The sequence below is a fragment of the Hydra vulgaris genome, chromosome 10, assembly GCF_038396675.1.
Source record: "Hydra vulgaris chromosome 10, alternate assembly HydraT2T_AEP".
In the NCBI taxonomy this organism is placed as follows: Eukaryota; Metazoa; Cnidaria; class Hydrozoa; order Anthoathecata; family Hydridae; genus Hydra; species Hydra vulgaris.
This window is the reverse complement of record NC_088929.1, coordinates 14,150,001-14,157,949: the sequence shown is the minus strand read 5'-3', so window position 1 is coordinate 14,157,949 and position 7,949 is coordinate 14,150,001. Positions and strand designations below refer to the sequence as shown.

The following is a 7,949-nucleotide window of genomic DNA, read 5'->3' as shown; positions in this document are numbered from 1 at the left end:
ACGGATCACTTGACGGTTGTCTTTGAGCATAGCCAGAATAATGCTCTCGATATGAGCCGGGTAGCTATTGCGCTTCAAAACTTGCTGAACAATTATTCGATAACGCACAGGAAGAAATTGTGATGTTTCTATCATTTTATAAGAAGTGAAAAAGATGTCGCAAAGGAAGCTCGTTCAGATGTAAAAGACAAATGGACCAGTGCAGTGGTCGACCAAGTTCAATTTCCATTCTGCGTATAACTCCATTGTTTAAACCAGTATTAACGTTAGTTGAATCAGAACCAATACAAACAAGGTTTGTGCAGTCAACAGTATCAATTATTGAATCTGCAATGGATTTGGCTGATCCACTTGTTGGCGTACAATGATCAACATACTTTGAATTTGGCTCTGATAAAATGGAAATATGTTCCTCAGAAATCACAGTCTGCCTATCCCCCTCAAGTTTTAAAGTCTGATCTTTCCTTCCATCAAAATACAATCCAGTAATTCTACAATCAGCATTTTTACAGGATGTTCTCAGTAGTTTTCGTTCTCTGCGAATTTTATTCCGATCCACTGGCCCCATTTGTTCTATACCAAAATCAACCAGAGGTGCTGATACAATCGCGACAACTGCTCTATCTGATATGCCAAAACCATCTGCTTGTAGAGCAATATTTTTTAAACAACGGTTTTTCAGACGAGTAGATGTGACTTCGGTATCGACATCTGATACTGAAGGGGAATAAGTTTCGGTGTCAAGTTGTCTGTTTCATTATCTGATTCATTATCAGATGCTTCAACGACTCTGGCACACTTAACTGCAGTCTCTTCCTTTGATAATGAAACAGATTTTTGGTTTAAACGCCTCTCAGCACGTGCGGATTCCTTCTTGTCAATTCCAGCTATTCTGCCAACACGTATAGTGCGTTGATCAGTTAGGAAGTCATGCTCAATTGCTGGCACCTTCAGAACCATTGGACAGCAACAAGACGAAAGTTCTTTGCATTTACACGAACAAATATCAAACAATGTGTCAAGATCTTTTTCTATTTCATCTTGTTTGACTGTTGCAGACTTTGATCGAATCACTTTCTGAACATTGCCAATGTACTTCTCTAGCTGTAATTCTATGCCTCGAAGACTTATAGTAGGAATTGATGCTTTAATCCATACCTGTGAAAGTTTCTCTGCTAGTCTCTTACAAACAGACCGTAGTGGTTCAGTTTTATAATTCTTCTCAGACAAGTAGGCTTTGCCTACTTGCTTGTGGGTTGGCAAGCAAAAATTAGGTAATTCACGACCTTCTCCAAAAAGTATATGACGATTCTTTGAAGCTTTAGATCTTAAAATCATTATTGTTTTACAATTTTATAACGTATCAGAATTTCGGTTAATTTCTATAAATACAAGCTGAGACGGATAACTTCTGCAATCAGTTGATATAAGCAGAAATTATTAAACAATCATATAAAAATAGAATAATATAATAACAATAATATAATAATATATAGTTATAATAGCGTTGGAGTTAATCATATCATTAGGGTTTATTTAGTTAGGTAGGTATAGGTTTGGTTCAATTTCATAACCTTGGGATTATATCTAGTATTAGGGTTAAATGCATGTTTCAGTTAATGCATGTACTAAAGTAAATATGCTTAGCATATAAAACCTTAAAACTTAAAAATGCAAAGTATAATCAATTCTTTAGAAATATTTTTTTTGTAAATATTAAACAACACTATATCACGCCACTTTTCACAAATTCTAAAAAAAATTAATTTTTATGATCCGGCCTATTATACAGGTTTAAAAGTTTAATAACAAATTATCTCAAAATGAAAAAGTATGAACCTGCCGATTCTTCCCGCGGAATCTTTATATATATATATATATATATATATATATATATATATATATATATATATATATATATATATATATATATATATGTAAATTATGTTAGTGTATTTTACAAATAGAGTGCTCAATGTTCTTTAAGAACAGCAATAATAAATTAGTAAAAAACACTTATCTAACTTTTTTCTTCTACTTTTAACTTTTCCTGATGATCCAGCAAGGGTGAAACTTAAAGTAGAAGAAAAATGTTAGATAAGTGATTTTTACTAATTTATATATATATATATATATATATATATATATATATATATATATATATATATATATATATATATATATATATATATATATATATAACAGCAATAATCTGATTAATGATCTTGCAGTTTGCCTCAATTTGCGAAGATTAGTTTAAATTGGAGTTTCAAGCCATAAGGACAGTTGTTATCTTAAATAAAGATATTGGATATCTCAAAGGAGAAAGGAGATTGATACTAAAATCCATAAAGAATGCAACTCCAAATTGGTTAATGGTTTATTTAAAGAAATAATCATAAATAAAAACATAATCAAAAGAGTTTAGCATTTCAAACCTAGGAGCAATGCACTAAGCAACCCTGTTTTAGTAGAATTAACGAACAACGCAAACAGAGTAGAAGTTTTGAAAGCTGTTATAAAGCTTGAGGCATTGAACAATTTTTTAAAAGTGTACATTTATCTAGATCAAACTAAGATGAAAAGAAGCAAAAGAAAGAACTAATTACTGACAAAAACAAAATTCTACAGAAAACTTGCTATGGAAGGAACTTTCGACAAGCCCTTTTGATATATAGATTTTGAGGAATTAGAGTCTGCAAAATCTGCATAAGTATATTGACAAGAAAATACCGTCATCTGTCTTGCTGGTATACCAATTCAAAATTTCTAAACAACAAGTTTGATGAATTATTAATTGATATTAAACTTAAGAAACCACAAATGTAGTGATATGTGGTTCATGGAGATGTGAGTTATACCTTTTTCAAATAAAAAAGACTGATTAATAGGGGACATGGAGTATGTATTAATAATAAGTCATAAAAGCATCAGTTCTTTTAATAATTTGACTAATATTTATTTACATAATGACAATATTGAGAAAATATGGTGCTCTGAAAGTTGTAGTAAGAGAAATAACAAGGAAATTGTAGATTCAATTAATTACTCCTTTAAGTTATTTAAAAAAATCAATATTTAGATTTACATATTTGTGGTGACTTTAAATGCTTAAAATGTAATCAACTCAAAATATAAATTAACCAACATATCAAATAAATAACAAGGAAACGACAAACGTATTAGACTCAGTGTTATCAGTATCTTTGGCTAGAGATTTTCAAAAGAACGCATATTAAACTTTTTTTGAATATTTCTTAAATATTTTAACACTCCTTTTCTGTTTGTTTTTTCTTTTAAAAAATAGAATAGTAATAAATATATATTTTTTTAATTTATAAGTTATTATAGTTAGTAAACATAACGGGTAATTACCCGTTATATCAGGTTTTTAAGCATAACGCTTACATAACGCAAACGTAACGCTCGATTTTGTGTTTTATAACGGGTAATTACCGTTATATTCAATGCATAATTCCTATTAAAAAAAAAAACCCACAAATACCGTTATGTTTTTTTTCATTTGCATAACTCTCTTTAATTCTCTCTAAACTATTTAATAAGTGCTTCACTTCGTCTTGTTTTCCTGTCTGCTGGAAAATGGCATCTGTTGTTCCAGTTTTCAAAAACTCTGGTGAACATACTGACCCCTCCAATTATAGTCAAATCAGTCTTCTTTCTGTTGTTAGCGACGTCTTTGAGCCTTTGATATGGAAATTTTTTCACATTCCTTTTTTATTCAGATAATTTATTGTCAGACATTCAATACAATTTTTAATCCTCTTGCTCTACGCCTGACTTGCTAACTGCTGTAACTGAAAGATTTTATCGTGCACTAGATGGAGGCGGAGAGGCTAGGGCTATTGCTCTTGACATATCTAAGGTTTTCAACAAAATTTGGCATGCTGGTCTTCTCCATAAGCTTGTTTCATATGGTGTATATGGGAAAGTTTATGAGATTATCAAATTAATTTTTTCTAACCGCTTTTTTAAAGTCATCCTCGAAGGTACCTCAAGTTTCTATCTATGGGTCAGTTTTATTTATTATTTACATTAATGATCTTTCTGCAAACCTTACATCTAAAACAGCTTTTTTTGCTTATGACTTAACTCTATACTCCTTTCTTGACAAAAAGTCTTCTCTTTTCGATTGCTTAGAACAGGCAGCCGATCTTAAATCTGATCTCACTACTGTAATAGATATGGGCTCGCAGATAGTACACTTCTGTAACAAATATAGACTCGCAGTGGCTTGTAAGTTTTAACTCTAACAAAATTCAGTTATTCCATTCTCTACCTCTACGAATCTCTTATTTGCCCCTATATGGAATGCTGTTGTTATATTTGGATTGGTTCTTCTAATTGTGCTCTTTTTTTCTAGATAAGATCAAAATACGTATTGCAAACGTAGTTGAACCTGCTCTATCTGCTAAGCTTGAGCCTCTTTCCTTTCGTCGCAACGTTGCATCTATTTCTCTTTTCTACAAAAACTACCATAGTCGCTGCTCAAACTAAAACTCATTCTCGCTTGACTTGTCATTCACAAAAATGTCACATTCTTTACTGTTCCTGTCCCTGCATGCTCTAGAAACTTTTATTCGTATAGTTTTTTTTCCCGCACTTCAACCCTTTGGAGCCTTTCCCCATCTTCATGTTTTACTTACTCATAGAACCTTCAACTTTCTAAGTCTTCTGCCAACCGTTTCCTTGCTCCTTTAACTTTTCTAGTAACTTCCAACTTAAAAGTGGTTGCTTGCAGCCTTGCTCGAAGTGAATCAGAATAAAAAATAAATAAAATAAAATTAGGTACATTTTTTAATATTATTGGTTTGTGGTACTTATGATAACTTAGAGTCGAAAGTTGCGAATATTTTTTCCGGGGGATTTGTTACACATAACCTCAAACAGTTGTTGAATTCTTATGCATTTTCATAATAAATGTTTGTTGGGAAATCGGGTAACGCGTTTAATCCTTTTATATAGAGAATTTTTATATAAAAAAAAATTGTAAAAAATTGATTTTTTTAAATATTATCAATATATAATTTTTGAAATTTAAAATTTTACTATTGCATTTGAGTATAATGTATAGCTCAAGTTAATATGGATACAACTTCATTTAAGTCAAAGATGTAAACGAGAAAACTTGTTGTTTCTTTATATACCCTCTTTTATAAACTCATTATTCTTTAAATGAATTATGACTAAATATTACAGTAAATCTGATAATTAACATTAATCATCTATAAATCTAAGCTTTCGTGACTTTAAATTTTTTAAAAATATAATCTTAAAAGTTTAATAAAAAATAATTAGAGATATATCAGAAGCTTTTATGAAATTGATATTATCTTTTTTCATTAATTAGAAAAATCGTTTACATTTGATTAAAAATAACTGTTTCCAAAGCTTTTTATTTAGCAAAGAGTACTTAAAAAACAAAATAATTTAAACAAAAAATCCTAAAGTAGCTCCTATTGAGTCAAAGAACCAAATACCTAAAAAAGGGGGTTAGCATTATTATGGGGCCCTAACGCAATCTGATAAGTATTGTAATAGGATCACTAATTATTTTTTATTAATTTTTTTATAATGTATATTTGTATTAGGTATATAAGAAAATTTTGAATCAGACTGGGGCTTAAAAGAAAACTTTTGAGGTTTCATTAGCTGACCTAACTGGTAAGCTCTAGAAATGCAACTAGAAGTGCATTTTAACAACTAACCTATCTACATTTTCTCAAAAGGGTATTGGAGGGTTATGTATTAGCAACCATTGCCAGATAAGAACACAGTTTAATTTTTTCAGAATACTCATTTTTTTGAAAAAACTTTTTATAAGTATTTTTATTTCTTAAGTGACTGATAATTTTTACTAGATATTGATATGAATTTTATTTTTACTCCATTTTTTTGTATTTTGTTCTTTTTTATGCAACAGTTGCATAACAACTTTGTTTTATAATTTTATAATTTTCTTGTATAACTTGCACAACTTAATGCCTGCTATGTTATATAACAATCTTATGTTGTAAAACAATTGCTATACAACAAAATTGCACACTTTTGTCTGACATTTCTACAACTATTAGAAACCAATCTTTACAGACCTTTTAGTTGTAAAAAACTTCACTATTCAGTAAAGTTATTAATATCAAAGTTCAATATTTCTTTTTTTGATTTCATTTAAAGCTCACAAAGGTTTGGCATACTTTTATTAAACTAAATTTATCAAACTTTTTTCTGTTTCAAAACTTTGTAATAATCTTATTTCTATATTCTGCTTACTGTGTATTTACTGAAGCAATTAAATATAAATTACTACTGATATAGAAATGTCCAGGCCATATTCAAACAAATCTGTTTTTTTAAATGTTATGGAAAATCTAATATAAATATTTCTTTAACTATAGCAGTGCTGTTATAGTTATAGTTTTTTTATATTTATGCTATTTTATGGTGTTGTTATTATAATGCTGCTATTTTATTATATAATCGTATAATAGCAAAAAAATTTAAAGATAATCTTTAGTATTTAACAAAAAATAATTTGAATCATATCATTAATTTAATAACCTGTAATATTAAATATCTATTTCTTTTGTATTAGTTCTTTAACTAATAAAGAAGAATTGTTTAATAAGAACTTTCGAATTCATTTTTTTGATAAATTCCAAAATCTCTACCAAACAGTTTCTATTTGAATGTATAATAGTTAAATTTTTGATTCTATTTGAAAAATGATTGATTCTATTTGAAAGTTAGTATATATAAAAGTTCAATTTTTAGTTATAGTAATTAAAATGTTTAGATATGTTTTATATATATTTTTACATAAAATACATATAAATATACAAACTTTAATATATTTGGCAGCCTAGTTTATATATATACTTATATGTATATTATTAATATATTAAATATTATTTGTATTTATAATTATTATTAGGGGTTCACCGATGCATTGGCATCAGCCTGCTGATGGATTGACTATTTAGCCAATACATCACTCTTGGTAACCATCGTCCAATGCTAATTGTTTTAAAAAATTATTTTTTTTTACATTTGTGTTTCTATATTGCATGCAAAAGTGTAATTACTCTCTAAATGAAAATGCATGTATAAGTCTAGTTTACATAGACATCTGCAACCACTAAATACTTTTTGAACTGTCAGGATCTCCCTGCATTTAGCTACTATTTATAATTTTGGAAAGCATTTATACGACTTATAGATCCAATCTATACAAAGAGATAAGTTTAAAATCAACAAATGTAAATGTATTTTTTGTGCCAGAATTTCCTCTTCTTTTTATTTTGCAAAATTTACAAATTGCTTTGAATGTTTATTTTCATCTATATCAAAATAGTCTATTCAACTTTTAGTTGCTTTGCTCATTGTTGATTTATTTCTTATTTAGTTTTATTTCTAAATTTAATACCTAGAATATAGTTAGATAAACGATAAACAATAATTTTCATTTACTTGACTAGATTATTTATTAACGAGAAGAAGACATCGTAATAGCAGAGCTAATAGAGATGAGTTCCTTTTGTAACAATGTACTACTCATACGCTGAGTAGGCTGAGCCGAGATTTGAACCTGCAATACTGCTGCTGCAGCTAATAATAATTCTGAACTTTAACTGAGCTATTCTGGTTAGAAATTTATGCACACACACACACATATATATATATATATATATATAGACACATATATATATATACATATATATATATATATATATATATATATATATATATATATATATATACATATATATATACATATATATATATATATAAATATATATATATATATATATATATATATATATATATTTATGTATAAATTTATAACCAGAATAGCTCAGTTGGTTAGAGCTCTGTTAAAGTTTATATATATAAATTTATACACACACACACATATATATATATGTATATATATA

The 7,949-nt window shown here is 28.2% G+C and overlaps 1 protein-coding gene across 3 annotated transcripts in view; it reads left to right on the top strand.

The window, feature by feature from the left end:
* Window positions 1-4,817: 4,817 nt before the first annotated feature.
* LOC101239826 (telomerase-binding protein EST1A) overlaps window positions 4,818-7,949 on the top strand; it is a 59,912-nt gene continuing 56,780 nt past the window's right edge. For 2 of the 3 annotated variants that reach the window (XM_065807305.1, XM_065807306.1), the window contains exon 1: window positions 4,818-4,957. The gene's annotated coding sequence lies outside the window, so the exon portion shown is untranslated. The remainder of the gene's footprint in view (window positions 4,958-7,949) is intronic. The other variant, XM_065807307.1, reaches the window with a different exon arrangement.